Source organism: Triticum dicoccoides, chromosome 6A (assembly GCF_002162155.2).
Source record: "Triticum dicoccoides isolate Atlit2015 ecotype Zavitan chromosome 6A, WEW_v2.0, whole genome shotgun sequence".
In the NCBI taxonomy this organism is placed as follows: domain Eukaryota; kingdom Viridiplantae; phylum Streptophyta; class Magnoliopsida; order Poales; family Poaceae; genus Triticum; species Triticum dicoccoides.
The window spans coordinates 63,011,891-63,037,428 of NC_041390.1; the positions used below are offsets into that span (position 1 = coordinate 63,011,891).

A 25,538-nucleotide genomic window follows, 5' to 3' on the forward strand; every position below is an offset into this window, starting at 1 on the left:
TTGGTCGGCCCTCTCCTCCTCCCCCCCCCCTTATATACGAAGGAGGGGGGCACCCCATAGACACAACAATTAATCTCTTGATCTCTTAGCCGTGTGCGGTGCCCCCCTCCACCATAATCCACCTCGATCATATCGTAGCGGTGCTTAGGCGAAGCCTTGCGTCGGTAGAACATCATCATCGTCATCATGCCGTCGTGCCGATGAAACTCTCCCTCAACACTTGGCTGGATCGGAGTTCGAGGGACGTCATCGAGTTGAACGTGTGCAGAACTCAGAGGTGCCGTGCTTTCGGTACTTGATCGGTCGGATCGTGAAGACGTACGACTACAGCAACCGTGTCGTGCTAATTCTTCCGCTTTCGGTCTATGAGGGTACGTGGGCACACTCTCCCCTCTCGTTGCTATGCATCACCATGATCTTGTGTCTGCATAGGAATTTTTTTGAAATTACTACGTTCCCCAACAGCTACTACCCAAGGTAAACAACGCTTTTCTCCCAAAGATAGAGTCAGAGTAGGATTCTGCTTTTCTCACACTATACCTTTTGGATTTCAAGTTTTAATTAAGGGTGTAGTATAGCTCTAGACACCAACTATTTTTCTCGCATTTTATTGCTCATCCTTTGTGTGTGATCCAGGAAGGTTCCCCTTTGTTTAATGCATTTGAGATTCCCATCATCATCATCCCGTGCCTGTAATTTCTCACTTCTGTCCGACGCTTCTAGTCCATGTTCCAAGCATGGATTCAGAGGCGCATTAGCACCAATCAGGTCCCCATCAAAACAGCGTATTATCTCTTCACATAGGACATGGCCTCCTCCAAGCCTCAGTTCCTCCCTTGTCTGAAATCAATTCAATGGTGTACAAGTACATAGAACGTCCCAATCAAACATTACTTTTTCCCAAGCAACGCACGCATTAGATGTTATGTTTGTCCGGAGCTGCCTAGATTTTTTTTTGTGTATGCTTCTCATGTCAACAACAGATAGGAGTAATTTTTTTAACGTGGTCAAGTTTCTACTTTTTATCCCATGGACGAAGAACTACTAAAGAATTTGTCAGTTTTTCCTTTGCATTTTTGTTGCCTCTGTTTAGTCCAGGGGCTAAATTTTGTGTTAGTGACGCAGGACGGGATGAAGGTGATTAACGGAGGACCAGCTGCTTGCAGAGGGACACAGGCGCAGCCAAGAAAAGCAGAACTGGTACAGTTAAAGCATTTGGACCACGCTCCCCCCTCTCTCTCTTCATACATCAAAATTGCAGCTACCTCTTTTATTTCTTTGTTGCTGCTTGATACGTCTCCAACGTATCTATAACTTTTTATTGTTCCATGCTATTATATTATCAACCTTGGATGTTTTATATGCATTTATATGATATTTTATATGATTTTTGGGACTACCCTATTAACCTAGAGCCTAGTGCCAGTTTCTGTTTTTTCCTTGTTTTAGAGTATCCCAGAAAAGGAAAATCAAACGGAGTCCAATTGACCTGAAACTTCACGGAACTTATTTTTGGAACGGAAGCAATCCAGGAGACTTGGAGTAGACGTCGGGGAAGCTTCGAGGGAGGCACGAGGCAGGGAGGCACGCCCTACCCCCCTGGGCACGCCCCCCACCCTCGTGGGCCCCTTGTGACTCCCCTGACCGACTTCTTTCGCCTATATATATATATATATCCATATACCCTAAAAACATCAAAGAAAAATATAGATCAGGAGTTCCACCGCCAGAAGCCTCCGTAGCCACCGAAAACCAATCTAGACCCGTTCTGGCACCCTGCCGGAGGGGGGATCCCTCTCCAGTGGCCATCTTCATCATCCCGGCGCTCTCCATGACAAGGAGGGAGTAGTTCACCCTCGGGGCTAAGGGTATGTACCAGTAGCTATGTGTTTGATCTCTCTCTCTCTCCTGTTCTTGAGGTGGTACGATCTTGATGTATCGCGAGCTTTGCTATTATATTTGGATCTTATGATGTTTCTCCCCCTCTACTCTCTTGTGATGAATTGAGTTTTCCCTTTGAAGTTATCTTATCAGATTGAGTCTTTAAGGATTTGAGAACACTTGATGTATGTCTTCCATGTGCTTATCTGTGGTGACAATGGGATATCACATGATCCACTTGATGTATGTTTTGGTGATCAACTTGCGAGTTTCGTGAACTTATGCATAGGGGTTGGCACACGTTTTTGTCTTGAATCACCAGTAGAAACTTTGGGGCACTCTTTGAAGTTCTTTGTGTTGGTTGAATAGATGAATCTGAGATTGTGTGATGCATATCGTATAATCATACCCACAGATACTTGAGGTGACATTGGAGTATCTAGGTGACATTAGGGTTTTGGTTGATTTGTATCTTAAGGTGTTATTCTAGTACGAACTCTATGATAGATCGAACGGAAAGAATAGCTTCATGTTATTTTACTATGGACTCTTGAATAGATCGATCAGAAAGGATAACTTTGAGGTGGTTTCGTACCCTACCATAATCCCTTCGTTTCTTCTCCGCTATTAGTGACTTTGGAGTGACTCTGTTGCATGTTGAGGGATAGTTATATGATCCAATTATGTTGTTATTGTTGAGAGAACTTGCACTAGTGAAAGTATGAACTCTAGGCCTTGTTTCCTAGCATTACAATACCGTTTGTGCTCACTTTTACCACTTGCTACCTTGCTGTTTTAATATTTTCAGATTACAAAAACCTTTATCTACTATCCATATTGCACTTGTATCACCATATCTTCGCCGAACTAGTGCACCTATACAATTTACCATTGTATTGGGTGTGTTGGGGACACAAGAGACTCTTTGTTATTTGGTTGTAGGGTTGCTTGAAAGAGACCATCTCATCCTACGCCTCCCACGGATTGATAAACCTTAGGTCATCCACTTGAGGGAAATTTGCTACTGTCCTATAAACCTCTGCACTTGGAGGCCCAACAACATCTACAAGAAGAAGGTTGTGTAGTAGACATCAAGCTCTTTTCTGGCGCCGTTGCCAGGGAGGTTAGCACTTAAAGGTATATCTTTATATCTTGCAATCGAATCTTTTAGTTTCTTGTTTTATCACTAGTTTAGTTTATAAAAGTAAATTATAAAAAAATGGAATTGATGATACCTCATATGCTTCATCTTTTTAATGTCTTTCATGAAAATAAGGATTCCGATAATTGTGCCAAAGTGTTAGAAAAAGATTGCATTAGAATGTTTGGCACTAAATCCTTGTATGATGAGCATGATTGCAATGTTGTTAGTATGAATTCTTTGAATATCCATGATACTAATGATATGCAAAGCCACAAGCTTGGGGATGCTATGTTTGATGAAGATGATATTTTTTGTCCCCCAAGTCTTGATGAGCAAAAAAAAAAATTATGATAGCATGCCTCCTATTTATGATGATTATATTGATGAAAGTTGATTTGGAGAGGTCATGACTTTATTTAGTAATGATTCCATTATTTCAGAAGAGGTTCCAATTGATTATGAGAACAAAGTTGCTACCTATGATGATTATTGTGATGACATGTATGCTATAAAGAATAATGATAACCATGAAACTTGTCATCATGATTTTAGCTTTCAATTGGATTATGCTTCACATGGTAATTATTTTGTTGAGTTTGCTCCCACTATTATTCATGAGAAGAATTTTGCTTATGTGGAGAGTAGCAAATTTTCTATGCTTGTAGATCATGAAAAGAATGCTCTATGTGATGGTTATATTGTTGAATTCATTCATGATGCTACTAAAAATTATTATGAGGGAGGAATATATTCTTGTAGTAATTGCAATAATATCAAGTTTCCTCTCTATGTGCTTAAAATTTTGAAGTAATGCTTGTTTTACCTTCCTATACAAGTTGATTCTTGTTTCCACAAGTTGTTTGCTCACAAAATCCCTATGCATAGGAAGTGGGTTAGACTTAAATGTACTAGTCATATTCTTCTTGATGCTCTCTTTATGTTTCAATTCTTATCTTTTATGTGAGCATCATTGAAATCATCATGCCTAGCTAGGGGCGTTAAACGATAGCGCTTGTTGGGAGGCAACCCAATTTTATTTTTATTCCTTGCTTTTTGCTCCTGTTTAGGAATAAATAATTTATCTAGCCTCTGTTTTAGATGTGGTTTTATACTTTTAATTAGTGTTTGTGCCAAGTAGAACCGTTGGGAAGAATTGGGGAAAGTCTTTTTGATCCTGCTGTAAAAAACAGAAACTTTAGCACTCACGAGAACTGCTGCCATTTTTATTTGGAAAGTGATATTTAGTTAATTATTTTTGCAGATGATTAATAGATAAATTCCTCACGTCAAGCAATTTATTTTACAATTTTTGGGGTTCCAGATCTTGCGCTAGCTACAGATTACTACAGATTGTTCTGTTTTTGACAGATTCTGTTTTTCGTGTGTTGTTTGCTTATTTTGATGAATCTATGGCTAGTAAAAGAGTTTATAAACCATAGAGAAGTTGGAATACATTAGTTTTAACACCAATATAAATCTAAAATGAGTTAATTACAGTACCTTGAAGTGGTGGTTTGTTTTCTTTTACTAACGGAGCTCACGAAGATTTTCTTTTAAGTTTTGTGTTGTGAAGTTTTCAAGTTTTGGGTAAGGATTTGATGGATTATGGAACAAGGAGTGGCAAGAGCCTAATCTTGGGGATTCCCAAGGCACCCCAAGGTAATATTCAAGGAAAACCAAAAGCCTAAGCTTGGGGATGCCCCGAAAGGCATCCCCTCTTTCGTCTTCGTTCATCGGTAACTTTACTTGGAGCTATATTTATATTCACCACATGATATGTGTTTTGCTTGGGGCATCATTTTATTTTATTTAGTTTTTCTTGCTGTTTGAATAAATACCAAGATCTGAAATTCTTAAATGTTAGAGAATCTTCACATAGTTGCATAATTATTCAACTACTCATTGATCTTCACTTATATCCTTTTAGAGCACGGCGGTGGTTTTATTTTGAAGAAATAGATGAACTCTCATGCTTCACTTATATTATTTTAAGAGTCTTTAGAACAGCATGGTAATTTTCTTTGGTTATGAAATTAGTCCTAAATATGATAGGCATCCAAGAGGGATATAATAAAAACTTTCATATAAAGTGCATTGAATACTATCAGAAGTTTGATACTTGATGATTGTTTTGAGATATGAAGATGGTGATATTAGAGTCATGCTAGTTGAGTAGTTGTGAATTTGAGAGATACTTGTTTTGAAGTTTGCAAATCCCGTAGCATGCACGTATGGTAAACGTTGTGTAACAAATTTGAAACATGAGGTATTCTTTGATTGTCCTCCTTATGAGTGGCGGTCGGGGACGAGCGATGGTCTTTTCCTACCAATCTATCCCCCTAGGAGCATGCGCATAGTGCTTGGTTTTTGATGACTTGTAGATTTTTGCAATAAGTATGTGAGTTCTTTATGACTAATGTTGAGTCCATGGATTATACGCACTCTTATACTTCCATCATTGCTAGCCTCTTCGATACCGTGCATTGCCCTTTCTCACCTTGAGAGTTGGTGCAAACTTCGCCGGTGCATCCAAACCCCGTGATATGATGCGCTCTATCACACATAAACCTCCCTATATCTTCCTCAAAACAGCCACCATACCTACCTATTATGGCATTTCCATAGCCATTCCGAGATATATTGCCATGCAACTTTCCACCGTTCTGTTCATCATGACACGTTCATCATTGTCATATTGCCTTGCATGATCATGTAGTTCACATTGTATTTGTGGCAAAGCCACCATTCATATTTTTTCATACATGTCACTCTTGATTCATTGCCAATCCCGGTACACCGCCGGAGGCATTCATATAGACTCATACTTTGTTCTATTATCGAGTTGTAATCATTGAGTTGTAAATAAATAGAAATGTGATGATCATCATTCATAGAGCATTGTCCCCCCAAAAAAGAGAAAGGCCAAAAGAAAAAAGGGAGGCCCATATATATATATACATATATATATATAAAGGGGCAATGCTACTTTCCTTTTTTCCACACTTGTGCTTCAAAGTAGCACCATGATCTCCATGATAGAGAGTCTTTTGTTTTATCACTCTCATATACTAGTGGCAATTTTTCATTATAGAACTTGGCTTGTATATTCCAACAATGGGCTTCCTCAAATGCCCTAGGTCTTCGTGAGCAAGCAAGTTGGATGCACACCCACTTAGTTTCTTTTTGTTGAGCTTTCATGCATTTATAGCTCTAGTGCATCCGTTGCATGGCAATCCCTACTCCTCACATTAACATCAATTGATGGGCATCTCCATAGCCCGTTGATTAGCCGCGTTGATGTGAGACTTTCTCCTTTTTGTCTTCTCCACATAACCCCCATCATTATATTCTATTCCACCCATAGTGTTATATCCATGGCTCACGCTCATGTATTGCGTGAAAGTTGAAATTTTTTTGAGATTACTAAAGTATGAAACAATTGCTTGGCTTGTCATCGGGGTTGTGCATGATGAGAGCATTCTTGTGTGACAAAAATGGAGCATGACCAAACTATATGATTTTGTAGGGATGAACTTTCTTTGGCCATGTTATTTTGAGAAGACATGATTGATTTGTTAGTATGCTTGAAGTATTATTGTTTTTATGTCAATATTAAACTTTTGTCTTGAATCTTATGGATCTGAATATTCTTGCAACAATAAAAAGAACTACATGGATAAGTATGTTAGGTGGCATTCCACATCAAAAATTCTGTTTTTATCATTTACCTACTCGAGGACGAGCAGGAATTAAGCTTGGGGATGCTTGATACGTCTCCAACGCATCTATAATTTTTTATTATTCCATGCTATTATATTATCAACCTTGGATGTCTTATATGCATTTATATGCTATTTTATATGATTTTGGGGACTAACCTATTAACCTAGAGCCTAGTGCCAGTTTCTGTTTTTTCCTTATTTTAGAGTATCGCAGAAAAGGAAAATCAAACGGAGTCCAATTGACCTAAAACTTCACGGAACTTATTTTTGGAACGGAAGAAATCTAGGAGACTTTGAGTAGACGTCAGGGAAGCTTCGAGGGACGCACGAGGCAGGGAGGCGTGCCCTACCCCCTGGGCGTGCCCCCACCCTTGTGGGCCCCTCGTGGCTCCCCTAACCGACTTCTTTCGCCTATATATATCCTTATACCCTAAAAACATCAAAGAGAAATATAGATTGGGAGTTCCGCCTCCAGAAGCCTCCGTAGCCACCGAAAACCAATCTAGACTCGTTCCGGCACCCTGCTGGAGGGGGGAATCCCTCTCCGGTGGCCATCTTCATCACCCCGGCGCTCTCCATGACGAGGAGGGAGTAGTTCACCCTCGGGGCTGAGGGTATGTACTAGTAGCTATGTGTTTGATCTCTCTCTCTCTCTCTCGTCTTCTTGAGGTGGTACGATCTTGATGTATCGCGAGCTTTGCTATTATATTTGGATCTTATGATGTTTCTCCCCCTCTACTCTCTTGTGATGAATTGAGTTTTCCCTTTGAAGTTATCTTATCGGATTGAGTCTTTAAGGATTTGAGAACACTTGATGTATGTCTTGCATGTGCTTATCTGTGGTGACAATGGGATATCACGTGATCCACTTGATGTATGTTTTGGTGATCAACTTGCGACTTTCGTGAACTTATGCATAGGGGTTGGCACACGTTTTTGTCTTGACTCTCCGGTAGAAACTTTGGGGCACTCTTTGAAGTTCTTTGTGTTGGTTGAATAGATGAATCTGAGATTGTGTGATGCATATCATATAATCATACCCACGGATACTTGAGGTGACATTGGAGTATCTAGGTGACATTAGGGTTTTGGTTGATTTGTATCTTAAGGTGTTATTCTAGTACGAACTCTATGATAGATCGAACGGAAAGAATAGCTTCATGTTATTTTACTACGGACTCTTGAATAGATCGATCAGAAAGGATAACTTTGAGGTGGTTTCGTACCCTACCATAATCCCTTCGTTTGTTCTCCGCTATTAGTGACTTTGGAGTGACTCTTTGTTGCATGTTGAGGGATATTTATATGATCCAATTATATTATTATTGTTGGGAGAACTTGCACTGGTGAAAGTATGAACCCCTAGGCCTTGTTTCCTAGCATTGCAATACCGGTTGTGCTCACTTTTACCACTTGCTACCTTGCTGTTTTTATATTTTCAGATTACAAAAACCTTTATCTACTATCCATATTGCATTTTTATCACCATCTCTTCGCCGAACTAGTGCACCTATACAATTTACCATTGTATTGGGTGTGTTGGGGACATAAGAGACTCTTTGTTATTTGGTTGCAGGGTTGCTTGAAAGAGACCATCTTCATCCTACGCCTCCCACGGATTGATAAACCTTAGGTCATCCACTTGAGGGAAATTTGCTACTGTCCTACAAACCTCTGCACTTGGAGGCCCAACAATGTCTACAAGAAGAAGGTTGTGTAGTAGACATCACTGCTTGGTCAGAGCTCTCTTTTTTACTGCTATGCCTCTTTTGCCAAATATAAATATAAACAATCTACTGATCCTATTGTTTGTTGGAGCAGCCCAACTTATCTGATTTTTGGTTATTCTGTTTATGTTGTTCCTTATGGGCCTACTTCAGAACGGTCGTTGAATCGAAATATCGATCCTGTTCGTAGATCAGGGAATGAATTTGATGTGTCACGCCTGACAAAATCCCAAGATTATAGGTACCACCTGTTCACTATTTGTGCTCCTACATTGCAATAGGGATCTGTTGCGCTACTATTCATGTTATTCAGATCATAGTACCTTAGGTGGTTTTCGTAATTCTACTTCGCTGGCGCATTCTGAGACGTCATTATTTTGCTTCCTTATCTGTGCAGAATCTTTGTGTCGACGTGGAATGTTGGTGGCCAATGCCCATCAAGGGGGTTAAATTTAGATGACTGGCTCCATTCTTCACCCCCTGCTGATATCTATGTGCTCGGATATCACTTACGAGGACACTAAACAAGAACGCTGGGTCTAGCATTCATGCTGGCTATCACACGCCATTCCCTGTCCCTGATCCGGTTGTGGAACTAGATGTTGATTTTAAGGTATCATTGAGAAGACATGATAGCTCATCATTTTACACCACTATCATTCTGAAACCTTAGTCGGAGTTTAAGGGTTTCAGGAAATGATATGTTCTCATAACCAATATTGGCCCGTAGGTTTAGTGTGTGCGACCCTGTTAACATAGGAGTCAGGCCAAGTGATTTTGATAGAAATTTCAAGTGTATCAGATCACCAGTCGATGAGTATATTGAGGAGGATACAAGTAATGGAGCATATTTTTCACCATTCCCATATGGCTATGGTACTTAAACACCTATGGAAGAAGATGAAGAGCAGCCAAATAATTCTAGGTATTTTCTTTTGGCATGTACCATTAAATTTCATATGCTTGTTCTTTAAATATATTAATATTTCTCTTTTAAATGTTAATATATTTAAAATCATCTGCAAGTATTTGTGCTCAGCAGTCCTATCCTACCTTCTTGATGATGCTTCTGTTAAGTTCATGCAGTAAGACAAATATTCTGCTTTTACCAGGTGTCCAGGTATTGTTTCGTTGCCAGCAAACAGATGGTTGGCAGATTTCTCACAGTTTGGGTACCAGGTATATAACCAATTAACTCTGAAGAGACGAAAATACAAATTAGTGTGGTATATCGCCGGTTCTTTATCTTATGCTTGTCCATGTGCTTTTTCCCCTTGGTTGATTATGGACCACATCAAACTTCTAAATTATAAAGTAGATATCATGTTCAGTGTAATTCGGCACTAATTTTCTGGTGTGCTATTTCCCATGTCCATCTTACTATCCAGCTTCTTGCTTGTGGTAATTTTGCAAACACTAGAAAAAATCAAATTTATAGGTTGTTCATCCACCTTATAATGTTAATTGGAGATAAGAGCATAGGAACAGTTTGAGGCACATCACATAATTATTCTGTATGAACTGCCGTAAAACTAATCATATTTACACTTGTAGGGGCTAGCTTTGCTGATGCATATGCCGACATGATAAACTTGATATACATGCATACTTTAATGTTAATTGGAGATAAGAGCAGCCTCATAGTTTGGGGTGCATCACATAATTCCTATGTATGAACTGTCCTAGAACTAATCACATGTACACTTGTAGGCTTCAGAGTGTTGTTTCTGAAGAACCACATTCAAGTCATTAAATAGATTTTATGAAGAGATTCTCTCAGTTCTTGCATATTCGATGTTTCATGTTTGGCCTGCTTGGTAGCAACATAGATTCTCTACAACGTGCTAATGACTTATGGGATGATACCATCATTATATTGTCAGGTCATATACCTCCTATCTTTTATGCAATCTTGAAGTTTATTTACAAGGATACAATGCATGTTTTCCTGATCGAGCGATCACTCGATTATTTGTTTAACTGAGATCTGGAAATTAGGGTGAAAGGGTCAGTACTTACATAGGGTTATAACTATAGCCAAGGATATATTCAACATATATAATTTCAACAGAATGCCAAGGTATCCATTTAGTTCTACCAATCCCATTTGCCTCATAATTGTTTTTGAAATGTTTTAACAAAATCAATTCAAACCTTTTCCTTATTAGTCGACACCAATTTTAGATTTTAAAGTGCCTAATTTTAATCAATAAGGATCATGACATTGCAAGGCTTGAATTTTTAGACTATGTTCAGTTTCTATGCCAAGCTGGAAATTTGAAGATAAAAGTTAAGGTGTACTTCAGGTGTCAACTATCAATACTAAAAAAAGAGCCTTCATTTTTCCGTTGGTTACGACATCAAACATGTGTATCCTACCATGTAGGAGTACTTGTTCCAATTCATGGCTTTCATCTTTCATGCGTGTGTCTTCAAAGTTTATAGGCAATTACCACACATAACTAACCAAGCCCCTCATCATGCTCATGGTTAGTCATTTTAAAACCTTTCTCTTTATCTGTTGTATGCTCATTGAGCTATTCTATCATGCTTGTCGTTTGTTGTCAAGGTGAGTTGAGGCAGACAGCAAGGGCTGAGGTTGAAAAATAAAATGCCATTGTGATGGTAAGCAAAATATCAGGTTCTAATTAGTGGAGGGCTAAAAAAGTTAAAGAGGTCTTGATGAGATGATTGACATGACATGAATAGTTAATTTGACGTGTATCATGGGCACTTCTTCATTATTCAGTTGTCTCGCTTGAATTTGTGGACCAACTGGTGGACATAGTTCAGTTTTCACAGATAGCAAAAGCTGCAAAACTGGGTGTGCTAGATTTTGTTCAAAGTGCAAAATTTTATTTGATAAAGCCCGTCACGTTTACTTGTGTAGATCAATGCAGTACCAACTGTAAAAGAGTTACAGCACAAGGTAAAGAGTCTCCTTTTTCGTATTACACTGGGATTGAACCCGCGTGTTGCTGGGGCAACCCTCTTTTATTTTGGTCTTTAACTCTATTTTCTGGTGTATCTTTGTTTATCGAAAATAGTTGCCTGCCCTGCCCTCGACAATTCGCAATGTGTGCACGGCATCTTATATACACTATGGCTGGCTAATTTATATGATTACCACCTACGACCACTATCTTGCCTATTTTTCTTGTGATGGCAGCCATAAGTAGAGGGTTCAGCAAGGCATTGAGAGAGACAGGTGGCAACTTCTCTACATGTAAAAAAACTATAGATAGAGGGGGGATAGACTTCTAGAATTTACGCCAGGTTAAGACAAGCAAATTTCAAAATATAAAAGCGTATGATTACGTGTGGACGTGATGGTGGAAGGGAACTCGAGAATTAGAAAGGTGGAGATAGTGGGTGAAGAAGTATGTCTCATTATCATCAAAATATGAATATGCTCGCATTTAGCGTCTCGCCAATGAATATATATTATATGTGAGCTTATTTATCCCCTCAAAAAATATGGCCTTATTTTTATTTTAATATTGTTTATACATGTCCACTTTTGAGATCAGAGATGAAAACTAATGGCTTCCAATGATGCTTTGAAAATGCCGATTTCCAAAGCATTATGAAGGACCGGACTGAAAAATTGTCTTGTTTTAACAATCAGAAGAGATGCATACACATAATTATTCTTTATATATTTATTATGCATGATAATACAAAAGGTGTGTTTCTATATATATTTGTTTTTGTAGAGTATAAGAGAGATGAAGATGGATTACGATATTCAAAAAGAATTCATCGACAAGGGTGTTCAGGCTATGTTGTTGAAATGGGCCAAAAATTCATTAAGTTTTATACAACAAAAGGCCCGTGGTAACGCACATGTCACACACACTAATGAATTATTGGCATGGAATAATCTCTAGCTAGCGAGCACCTAGCCTGTTTGCTCCATAAAGCACGTCTGCACATATATTTTGTACTGTAAGCAATTCCTTTATTCGCCTTCAAAATCTAAATAGTATGGAAATCAGGAAAATTATATAGCTATTTGGGTGTATCTCTACTCCTAATGTCAGGGTTATTTTATCAACTACTGGGTTGTTGATCTACATTACGGTTTAATTCTTACACGAATTAATGTTGACTCGATTCCCTGTAGTAGGTTGAGAGGCTTCTCCTCTCATGATTTACTCTGATTAATTTGCTTGGCTCCATGCTCCTCATGATTTCTTTGAATTTTTCTGTAGGAGCACGATCAAAAATAACCTAAGAAAAATATGTCGTTCTTCTCTACAATGGTTGCGTGTGAAATTTGAGGAGAATCTGTGCACCAGCATCCGGCTCCTTGATGTTGCTCTGATCATATTGTGTAAATATATTTCTAATAAAGCAATCGCCCGATGGTGTACATGTTAGAAATAACAAGATGTAATCATCAAGTGTGAGAGATGGCAACATCATGATGGGATGGTATGTACTGTTGTGCTCATCAATAGGTTAGTCTTTCATTCTCTTGCAGCCAGTATGTTTTTTGTTATGCAAACAATTAGGAAATATCTAATTTCTATGTACATCCAAATATATATAAGTGGTTGTTGTTAATACTGAATTTGGATTTGTTAACGGTCGCTGCATTTGGTCTATCCTGAGCCTCTGGTTGTGGATCATGTTCTTTTGATACCCGCTTGCCATGATATGTTATCTCTGGTTGTGGTTGTGGTTGGACTTATGATATGTGTTACCTCTAAATTTTCAGCAAATAGCATTTCATTAGAGATGGCTTTGCAACAAATTGCAAATCGCGCAAACCAAGCCATCACCGCCTCGTCGCTCTCGCCGGGAGCAACAACAACCGCCGGTCTCTTCTTAGCCGGCATCTCCTCCATATGGATGCCCTGTGGCACGAGCCACTCCGCCACTGCCTGGGACTCGACCTCTGGGAAGTTTAGGTCCGTCTTCGGCCGTCCGGCACGCCACACCACCACGCCGTAGGCACGCGCGGCCTCATCGGCGATGGGATACGTGCCGAGCCACCGACGCTGCCCGGCATCGGAGAACTCCAGTCCGAAGTTCTCGGAGGACTTCGCCCTCATGCCGAAGAAACCGGACTTGCCCTTCGGTGTCTTCTTCGGCGCCATTGGGGAGCGGGCGGCGGCCGAGCGGGGAGCAGGGCTGCGACGTGCGGGGCGGAGGTGGACGGAGCGGGGCGGTGGCGTGCGGCATGGCGCGGAGGCGGACGGAGTGGGGCTGGGCGGAGGATGGACCGGAGGCGGAGGCGGCCGGAGAGGAGGCGGGCGGGGTCGGGGCGGGGCGGAGGTGGCCGGAGCGGAGGCAAACGCGATGGGGCAGCGCGGCGGCAGGCGGCGGCCTAGGCGGGGTGGAATCAATGGCGGGGGTCTGGATCTACGGCGGGGCGAGCCCTTAGAAAGTTAACATGTAACTCTTGCAAACTATTTCAAGAGTACTAGTCGTAATAGTATTCCAACGGCCGTAGATGGGTAATAAATTCAGAATACAAACATTTATTTTTATCATCACCATATTTAATACAATAACAATTTAGAAAATTGCAGGGATTTGTCTGGCTATTTTGCCTTTCATTTTATGCTCTTATGGAATGGTAAAGACCTGGCAAAGCCGGTTTGTGTGGTGAGTATTGTGCGTTATACATGTTCTTAAATCTTTCATGTGAAATATTCGTGCTAACTACATATATTTGCTTTTGCGGGATGGGTATGAGTTGAGTAAGCAGTTTTTATTATACTTGCTCAAACATCATACGAATGAAGCTAAAGACAGCTTGCCTGAAATTGTATGAGAATTTCTTAAGCACGTCAAGTAGATCTCGATATTCAAAATGGATTTTTAGTTGGATCATCACTTTATATGTATAAATTGCCAATTTGCTATTTTCTTATGAGTTTGCATACTTCAATAATTATACAATTATGACCGTATTATATTGTCTTTACATGTGAAATTTAGCATGCATTATTATTAAAGAACTTCAGCAAATTATTTTGTATAACTTCGGCAAACTATTTCAAAAGCCCGTGACAACTTCAGCAAATTATTTTATATATATAACAATCATTTGGGACACCTAGGTGCCCAGGCTCCTTGCCTTTTCACCATCAGAATACATTTAGATGTGCGTTGTTTATATGGATACTAAAATTAACAGGTATATTTATTTGAAAACAATTATAATGCTAATCATAAATGGATATTATTAGCCATGGCCAACACACCATGCAAACGAAAAAAAATGAAAAGCTACTATTTCATGGATTGCATGCCATGCACTAATAAAATGACTTGCCATAATTCCCTATATATACCTCCCTCTTCTGCATGCATATCCTATCTAGTGTAGTACATAGTACAGTAATACGATTTGTTCTAGTTTTCTAAAACCTTTTCCCCTGATCTTCGATTGATCTAGTATATGGGACGATTTACCACTAAGTTTTGGTTGATCTACACTATGGAATGATGTTTCTCAAAACAAAATTGATCACCAATTGTTGTACATCTATGGACCTCACGCTATGTTGCTACAATTCTTTTATCACTAAAGCATGCCGGCCGAAGGAATAAAATGTGTACAACACTAGTAAGAAGACACTTGCCAAAAAAAATGATGCCACATGGGATCCATGACATATGTTAACCATCAGAATATTTAACACATAACATACACTAACTGAAACACAGTATCAACACTGCTGAATCGCTATTGCACGAATGTCAGTAGCATGTCTACCTACTAATAAAGCAGGCTTCTGGTCGTCTGTCACATTATTTTGCAAAAACACCCCTGCCTTTTCTGATAATTATCCCGCAGTTCATGTTTAAGTGGCACTCGGAAAAACCTTTTGTTTTTCATAAAACCCCCTGCATTTCTTTGAAATTATGCCCGGGACCCTTATCTCTTATTGGACTAGCTCACCACCGCGCGTCTCGCCGCTTATCATGTCGTTCTCCCACCGCCCGGCAAGCACCACCGCTTGCCGCCGGCGTCGCGGCGGGCGTCCGCGCCGAGGCTGGTAGGAGACCCATGTTGAAGGTTGGTCGCACCAGAGGCCTCGGCAGGAAGACTCGAGGCGGTCTCGGGCGCGACGGGGAGCTGGCCGGAGCGCACGGACGGCGGGGGCTCGTGCAGGAGGCAAAGACCAACGGGGAAGTTCAGAGTGGCGGGGGGCTCGAACCAGCGGCTTCACCTCCTAACCCGATTGAGCACGGTATGCCTGTGTTAGAAATAAGATTTGCTGTCAAATTAAAATAGTCCCACCTCGCCCTTTTTCATCAAATTACACCGATTTATATACAATCGCGAGTTGCCTGGAAATCTGAAAGCTGACTAGACAAAAAACAGATGAATTTGTAGACTATTTGAGCTGGTAAAAGAGGAAAATAAGGCACCAAATTGGTGTGCTGGTGTGGTGGCTGCAAATCAACAAACAGAGGCTGAAAGAGGAACACAGAAGTGAGAATCCATGACGAACGAGCACAGGAGGCTCAGCACCAGCATTGTGTTGTTTTTAACAGCCATACACGGAGTATGGATACAAAATATATTATTTTTTTGAAAAAGACATTGGAAATGAAATATAATCTTCCCAATCAAACAACCTCGACAATAAAAATATATATCAAAATCATAAGATTTCAAATCTTTTAACAATTTTATAAAATACTTTAAATCGGAAATGCCGTTTGGAGGCCGAGCTCCATGCTGCTCGGTATCTTGCACGTCAGACTTCATAGCGATTAGGTCCAGTCTCGTATTAGTCTTACGTATTTCACCTGCCATTCTTTTACACAACAGCGTATTCTCCATTTATGCACAGTACCATCCCATCGGCCCTACCAGCTCATGCACGCGTGCCGTCGTCCAACCCATGAGGTCGCAATGTGCACCGCGAGACACATGAACATGGGACGGATTCTTGCCTGCCCATTCCATCTTACAGCAAACACATGCTTTGCATCAAAATTCTCAAAAAAAAAAAAAACACATGTTTTTCCTGAAATTTGGAACAGAAAAGCACCATCTTACATCTTACAGAAACACCATTAGTTTCAGCTCATGGAGACACGATTCTTCAAAATGTGTGGCAACATCCTGGAAACAGCAATCCTGGCAGGTCACTCAAACGAACATGGGAATCATTGCAATGTTATGGGCCATATGAAATGAATAGCGCCGATTGTCGTGGGTTAGCTTATCCGGCCGTAGCAAAATAAATAAATACATATTTATAGTGTATGAAAAAAATATTCATCGTGTTTTTCTTAAATGTACATCATGTACTTTGAAAATGTTTATCTTGATTTTCAAAAATATTCATCATTTACTTACAATTGATCACCGTATCTTGAAATGGTCTGATGTGTACTAAAAATATTCACCGTCTTAAAATAAAATACCACGCACAGAAAATTTTCATTGTGTATTTAAAAATGGCCGTAATGTATTTTTTTCAAAAGGTCATCATGTGTAAAATAATAATCATCCTGTATTTAGAAAAAAAGTCATTGTGTCTTAAAAGAAGTTTACCGTACTTCAAAAAAGTTCATCATGTTTTTTGAAAATGTTCATTGTGTATATAAAAATGGTCATCGTGTCTTGAAAATGTTCGTCGTGTATTAAAAAAATCATCTTCGTCTGTTCTAAAAATGTTCCATCGTGATTATCAAATAAGTTTACTGTGTATTAAAAAAATACTACGCATCAAAAGGGTTCATATTGTATTTTAAAATGTTCATCATATAGTTAAAAAATTATAGCGTACTAAAAGTTGATCATCATTGAATTAAAAACGTGAGCATACATTTATTATTCCCACCTGCCTAGCCCCACTAGCATCTCTGTAAATTCAAACCCGCACGTATAGGAGATTCCCTCAAACAAAAAGCACGTATAGGAAAGAAAAACCCAGAGCGCACCTATCACAAAGACCGGATGGTGAGCTGGGATTCCGAGACTCGTGTAGCTCGGCCTCCAAAACGTCGTTCTCACTTTAAATGAATTATTAAACTCTCGAAGAGTGTGTAAGGGCATCTCCAACGCCAACCCTCAAAGCGCCCGTAACCGTCTGGAGCGTCGGTCCGGACGTGTTTTGCCATCTAACGTGAGGCTGTATAGGTTCGCCGACCGGTCTGCACCTACTTTTTACGAGAAAACCGAAACAAACTCGGGGCAAGGGCTTTGCGGACGTCCAGATCGATGCCAGGCTCGATTATGACTGCCCTGGTCCACCCAAAATCCACTCCCTCATTTGCGTTCCTTCCCGTCCGAAGCGTTCAACACTGCTCATAGCACCAGTGCCGCATTCATATTGGCTCAGAGCGACGCGACCTCTCACCGACGCTTCTAATTTTTTTATTCTATTTATGTCCTAGCGAACTCATACTGATAAAACTAAAAAGGAAACAAACACCATACATAGACGGGTTGATCACAGTTCATATGTGTTCATAATAATCCATCGATGCCAAAACACACACATTTACGTGTCATGCTAATAGAGTCTTTATTTGATCTCAATTACGTGTTAAGAAATTTTTATTGTCTGGTGATAGTACAATAATTAATCTGATCTACAATGTCGTAACTTTTTCCGCTTCCCAAATTGTATCCATGAAAAACAGGACTCTAACAACACATGCACCATCATTACTTAACTCAGTCATACTTATTTGAAACTTTGTATAGGTATACCACAATGCAAAAATATTATTTAAACAAAAGTAACCTATTTTAATGAACTAGCTTACTTTCTTGAACAAAGGTAATTACAGAAGTTGTTATATCCTACCACCATGATTTAAAGACATTAATAATTCTATGTGTGATAGCATTAACTTTACTTAGTGATAATCATCTAAAAGGAGAACAAAGCAAATTACATCTAATCATGAACTGAGGTGCAACAGACTAAGCAAAGATGCAATTGCAATGAAGAATCGTACATATATCGCAACAGAACAGAAAGTTAGAACATCTATACAACAAAGATTTCACAGTCAGCAACAGAAGCATGCATGCATGGCATCAGACGAAGTGTACCGCATTTTTATTGTCTGATGTCTGTAACTCAAAATAAGCACTACATGTAGAATATTTTTGTTATCAATATGGTAGTCTAAAGATAAGGTTGTTCACCCGACTAGTTAATTAGGATTCATATCGCAAGTTCTGAACTAACGCTCCAAAGAATCATATTGTTAATTGATCCATCATTTTTGTCATCATCAAATTTATCCTCTGCCTAGCCAACCTAATTAATGATAATTGGTGCTTGCTTCGCAGCAAACTACATCATTTTTTCTCCCGGTGCAACGTACGGGCAATTTGTGCTAGTGAGCACCCAAAGCTTCAACTCTTTTGGGCAAAACAACTCACACACTTCCACCTATCCTTATAGTGTAGTCTAACCACTCGTTAGTGGTCACTTGCTGTCGGCTATGTGTGGCCCGAATGTAGGTGCTCTATCCACATCTGAATTAGTTGGCTTTTGACCCGTCGGCACTAACCTATTAGCATCGCCGCTTGTCTGTCAAGACTAATGGCATGCAAACGACCCGTTAGCGATGTTATACACCACTGACGTGCTAATCACAACCAGTAAATACTAAACAGTGAACTGTCATGTATAGCGTTTTTTGTAGTAGTATGATATATCCTCACTCGGACCAGAGGAGATCAAAGAAAGAGCTTCGGATGGATGCCACAGTCATGAGCTACTCTTAATTGGTCTTGTTTGATGCCATGCAACGCTTAAAAATATTAATTGTTTGTCTAACAATAGACTAAGAAGGCATTATAAATCTGAAAATGAAGGCAGCATTAGTTGCCAAGCAACTGATCTACATCATTCGGTTGGCATTACCCTCAAAACTCATTTTATCTGTATTTTTTATATAAAAACATCAAAGCACTTGGTCATGTTAGTAATGAAGCACCTGATGCAAGGATTAATGAATGCAAAACATGATGTAAATCTACGGAAAGCTCAACTAGTACTACTATACACTAAGCTCCCTAGTTTCTAAGGCCTCACAATCAATTAAGGTCTTCAATTGAAATTGGCTCACCCGATTTTGACCGGGTCAGCCGTTTCTCAAGGAGCTTTTATTAAATTATTTTAATTCACTATGCTCCCACACTATTCTCCCTAATTTTTAAGGGCAGAGACTAGGCGCCCGCATACTGGCCCAAAGTTTCAGCCGGTCGTCGTGCCGCGGTCCGATCCGCGCATCGTAGGCCGCCCGATCCGCTAGGTAGGACGTTGTGTGCATCTTCTTCGTCTCTGAAAGATCTCCTTCCATCCCCATCAACCACGCGCAGAGCAGCGCCGCGCATCTTCGACGAGATCCTCGCGGCTCGAGCGTCGTTGTCGTCTTCCAGCACGAGGCACGCCGTTACAGCGTGCGCTTCACCCCCGTTTCCAGCGTGGACGCTCGCCGCCCCAGCATGGGTCTCCTACATGCCTCGCCCCACCGCCTCGCCGTCGAGGCTTGCCATTGTCACCATCATCCCATGGTCCATCATCGGCGATTCGTGGTCAATATGGTTCCAACATACACCAGACACAGTTCCAACATTCTAGCGAAACAGTTGTAGCATCCATCACGCGGTCACCACGATCATCATTGTAGCAAAAATCCCGCAGGTTGTAGCACTTTGGATCACTCGTGGTAGCATATTTTGGTGTCGGTTGTAGCACCACCAAAATCATTGGGTCGCTAGTGTTGGGGAACATAGCAATAATTCAAAATTTTCCTACGTGTCATCAAGATCAATCTATGGAGTCATCTAGCAACGAGGGAGGAGTGGATCTACATACCCTTGTAGATCGCGCGCGGAAGCGTTCAAGAGAACGGGGTTGATGGAGTCGTACTCGTCGTGATCCAAATCACCGATGATCCTAGCGCCGAACGGATGGCACCTCCGCGTTCAACACACGTACGGAGCAGCGATGTCTCCTCCTTCTTGATCCAGCAAGGGGGGAGGAGAGGTTGATGGAGATCCAGCAGCACGACGGCGTGGTGGTGGAAGTAGCGGGATTCCAACAGGGCTTCGCCAAGCGCTGCGGGAGGAGGGAGATGTGTCATTTTTGTCATTATTGCCTCTAGGGCATATTTCCAACAGCTAGCACCTCACCTCATGTCATTGTAGCACCATAGCATGCCGACCGTAGCATCGTGGATCACCGGTTGCAGCACGTCGCCGGTCGACAGGACCACACCTTCGCCCCAATGTAGCACTTGGTTTGTCGGTTCCAGCACATCGTGAAGGCGGTTCCAGCATCTCTGGTGGTGGATGCAACACCGTGCCAGGCCGGTTCCAGCACCGCCACGAGTAGTCAGTTCCAGCAAGACATGTTGGTGGTTGCAACACCTGATCGGCTTTGAAGCTTGTAGCATGGCGGGGAGGCTTCTTGCGCATGAGCACATCATCGTCGGTGAGAGCTTGTTGGTGGTTCTGCCACCACCCAGGTTGGAGGCCATGGCGGCCCTGTTCTACTGCGCTCTTCAAGTGTGCTTCTTCCCCCTTCTCCCTCTTACCATGGCAAGTCCCTACCCTCAACCCCTGCGTCGCACAGAGCGCATACTCCCCCCACCCGTTTGCCTCACCACTGTCGTCCAGCGCCTACGCTCGCAACCAAAAAATCTTGTCGAGGAGCAGAGCCCGTAGCAAATGGAGGTAGAAAGAAAGGGGAAAAAGGCGAGGAAAAGGATAAGGGAGAAAGGGGGTCCCGCGAGACCCACCCACATACTCGCGTCGCGTGGGGGGTGGTTGGAATCATGGCGAGCGAGCTGGCCGAAAGTTCGGCCAACTGACTAGCTACAAGCCTTTACCAATTTTTAAGGCCTCAAAATCAATTAAGGTCTTCTATGTGAAATTGAGTCACTCAATTTTGACCAGGTCAACAATATTTAATACATGATGCTTCTTAATTTTAGAACCCTCCCACTAAATTGAGGTGTTACATTTGAATTTGGTTTATGATTTTGACCGGGTCAATAATTTCTCAAGGAACTCTCTTATTCAATTAAGGTAATCAATTTTGCATTTGTTTCATGATTTTTATTGGGTCAGCAATTTCTCAATTAATCGGCAGCAACTAGCTTAAAAATACATCAGTCCCGCACATCCTCTCATTACCTAGAAAATTGAAGTGTCAACATGTGACACTGTAGTTTCAGTATAATACATACGGCCACCAACATAAGAAACTTCCCTATATAAGTATGAGTTGATTAGTAGACAAGTCATAATCACACTGCCAACAAAGCCCACCAGAACACTGCGTTATAAAAAACATACACACACACCATCTTCCCCACACATCAAACCAAATAACAAACAAAAATTATGAAATCCCGAGAACACTAATGGGCGCAGCAAAGCGCGCTCAACCCTTTTAGTATTGTCGATTGTGGATCAACTGCCTTGTCAAAATTCAAGTTTTAATACTCCTGGCACGTTCTAATTCGGCCTGATCAAATAGGCAGGTAAACATTGCTCTGGTTTCTTAGTCTTGGCAGATCTGCATCTGGCATTTGTTTGTCTCTTGTTATGCAAGCTCATTTTCCGCTTCTGCAAGTATATGCAGTATGTTGATTCTCTGTGTTGGAACCAAAAGGAGCAATTGATAGCTGATCTAGATGTCCATGTTGGGGAACGTAGCAGAAATTCAAAATTTTCCTACGTGTCACCAAGATCTATTTATGGAGAAACTAGCAACAAGGGGAAGGAGAGTGCATCTACATACCCTTGTAGATCGCTAAGCGGAAGCGTTCAAGTGAACGGGGTTGATGGAGTCGTACTCGTCGTGATCCAAATCACCGATGACCAAGTGCCGAACGCACGGCACCTCCGTGTTCAACACACGTACAACCCGGTGACGTCTCCCATGCCTTGATCCAGCAAGGAGAGAGGGAGAGGTTGAGGAAGACACCATCCAGCAGCAGCACAACGGCGTGGTGGTGGTGGAGGAGCGTGGCAATCCTGCAGGGCTTCGCCAAGCACCACGGGAGAGGAGAAGGACTTGGGAGAGGGGAAGGGCTGCACCAGAACATTGGTATGGCTGCCCTCCCACCCCCCACATATATATAGGGGCAAGGGAGAGGGGGGAGGCGCAGCCTTGGCCCTTCCTCCAAGGAAGGGTGCGGCTAGGAGGAGTCCCTCCTCCCCAAGGCACCTCGGAGGTGCCTTCCCCCTTTAGGACTCTTCCTTTCCCTCTTCTCTTGGCGCATGGGCCTCTTGGGGCTGGTGCCCTTGGCCCATATAGGCCAAGGCGCATCCCCTACAGCCCGTGTGGCCCCCGGGGCAGGTGGCCCCACCCGGTGGACCCCCGGGACCCTTCCGGTGGTCCCGGTACAATACCGGTGACCCCGAAACTTGTCCGGTGACCAAAACAGGACTTCCCATATATAAATCTTTACCTCCGGACCATTTCGAAACTCCTCGTGACGTCCGGGATATCATCCGGGACTCCGAACAACATTCGGTAACCACATACAAACTTCCTTTATAACCCTAGCGTCATCGAACCTTAAGTGTGTAGACCCTACGGGTTCGGGAGACATGCAGACATGACCGAGACGACTCTCCGGTCAATAACCAACAGCGGGATCTGGATACCCATGTTGGCTCCCACATGTTCCACGATGATCTCATCGGATGAACCACGATGTCAAGGACTTAATCAATCCCGTATACAATTCCCTTTGTCTAGCGGTACGATACATGCCCGAGATTCGATCGTCGGTATCCAGATACCTTGTTCAATCTCGTTACCGGTAAGTCTCTTTACTCGTTCCGTAACACATCATCCCGTGATCAACTCCTTGATCACATTGTGCACATTATGATGATGTCCTACCGAGTGGGCCCAGAGATACCTCTCCGTTTACACGGAGTGAAAAATCCCAGTCTCGATTCGTGCCAACCCAACAGACACTTTCGGAGATACCTGTAGTGCACCTTTATAGTCACCCAGTTATGTTGTGACGTTTGGTACACCCAAAGCATTCCTACGGTATCCTGGAGTTGCACAATCTCATGGTCCAAGGAAATGATACTTGACATTAGAAAAGCTTTAGCATACGAACTACATGATCTTTGTGCTAGTCTTAGGATTGGGTCTTGTCCATCACATCATTCTCCTAATGATGTGATCCCGTTATCAATGACATCCAATGTCCATGGTCAGGAAACCGTAACCATCTATTGATCAACGAGTCAGTCAACTAGAGGCTTACTAGGGATATTGTGTTGTCTATGTATCCACACATGTATCTGAGTTTCCTATCAATACAATTATAGCATGGATAATAAACGATTATCATGAACAAGGAAATATAATAATAACTAATTTATTATTGCCTCTAGGGCATATTTCCAACAGTCTCCCACTTGCACTAGAGTCAATAATCCAGTTCACATCGATATGTGATTAACACTCAAGGTCACATCCCCATGTGACTAACACCCAAAGAGTTCTGGGTTTGATCATGTTATGCTTGTGAGAGAGGTTATAGTCAACGGGTCTGAACCTTTCAGATCCGTGTGTGCTTTACAAATCTCTATGTCATCTCCTAGATGCAGCTACCACGCTCTATTTGGAGCCATTTCAAATAATTGTTCTACTTGGAGTTATTCTAAATTGTTGCTCCATTATACGTATCCGGTATCTCTACTCAGAGCTATCCGGATAGGTGTTAAGCTTGCATCGTCGTAACTCTTTACGTCGAACTCTTTATCACCTCCATAACCGAGAAAATTCCTTAGTCCACTAGTTACTAAGGATAACTTTGACCGCTGTACTGTGATCCATTCTTGGATCACTCTTGTACCCCTTGACTGACTCATGGCAAGGCACACTTCAGGTGCGGTACACAGCATAGCATACTGTAGAACCTATGTCTTAAGCATAGGGAACGACCTTCGTCCTTTCTCTCTATTCTGCCATGGTCGAGCTTTAAGTCTTAACTTCATACCTTATAACTCAGGCAAGAACTCCTTCTTTGACTGATCCATCTTGAACACCTTCAAGATCATGTCAAGGAATGTGCTCATTTGAAAGTACCATTAAGCGTTTTGATCTATCTTATAGATCTCGATGCTCAATGTTCAAGTAGCTTAATCCAGGCTTTCCAGAAATTCTACGTCATTTCTGATCAACAATATGTCAACAACATATATTCATCAGAAATTCTATAGTGCTCCCACTCACTTCTTTGGAAATACAAGTTTCTCATAAACTTTGTATACACCAAAATCTTTGATCATCATCAAAGCATACATTCCAACTCCGAGATGCTTACTCCAGTCCTTAGAAGGATTGCTGGAGCTTTGCATACTTATTAGCATCTTTCAGGATTGACAAAACCTTCCGGTTGTATCACATACAACCTTTCCTCAAGAAAATCGTCGAGGAAACAATGTTTTGACATCCTATCTGCAAGATTTCATAAATAATGCAGTAATCGCTAATATAATTCCAACAGACTCTTAGCATCGCTACGAGTGAGAAAGTCTCACCGTAGTCAACTCCTTGAACTTATCGGGAAACACCTTAACGACAAGTCGAGCTTTCTCAATGGTGACACTTACCATCATTGTCTGTCTTCCTTTTAAAATCCATCTGTACTCAACAGCCTTACGACCATCAAGTAGTTCTTCCAAAGTCTACACTTTGTTTTCATATATGGATCCTCTCTCGGATTTTATGGCCTCGAGCCATTTATCGGAATCCGGGCCCACCATCGCTTCTCCATAGCTCGTAGGTTCATTGTTGTCTAGCAACATGACTTCCAAGACAGGATCACGTACCACTCTGAAGTAGTGCACATCCTTGTCATCCCACGAGGTTTGGGAGTGACTTGATCCGAAGTCTCATGATCAATATCATAAGCTTCCACTTCAATTGGTGTAGGTGCCACAGGAACAACTCTTTGTGCCCTGCTATACACTAGTTGAAGTGACGGTTCAATAACCTCATCAAGTCTCCACCATCCTCCCACTCAATTCTTTCAAGAGAAACTTTTCCTCGAGAAAGGACCCGATTCTTGAAACAA

The 25,538-nt window shown here is 41.6% G+C and overlaps 1 pseudogene; it reads left to right on the plus strand.

Moving 5' to 3' along the window:
• Positions 1-10,150, plus strand: part of LOC119315649 — a 20,764-nt pseudogene extending 10,614 nt beyond the window's left edge.
• Positions 10,151-25,538: the final 15,388 nt, after the last annotated feature.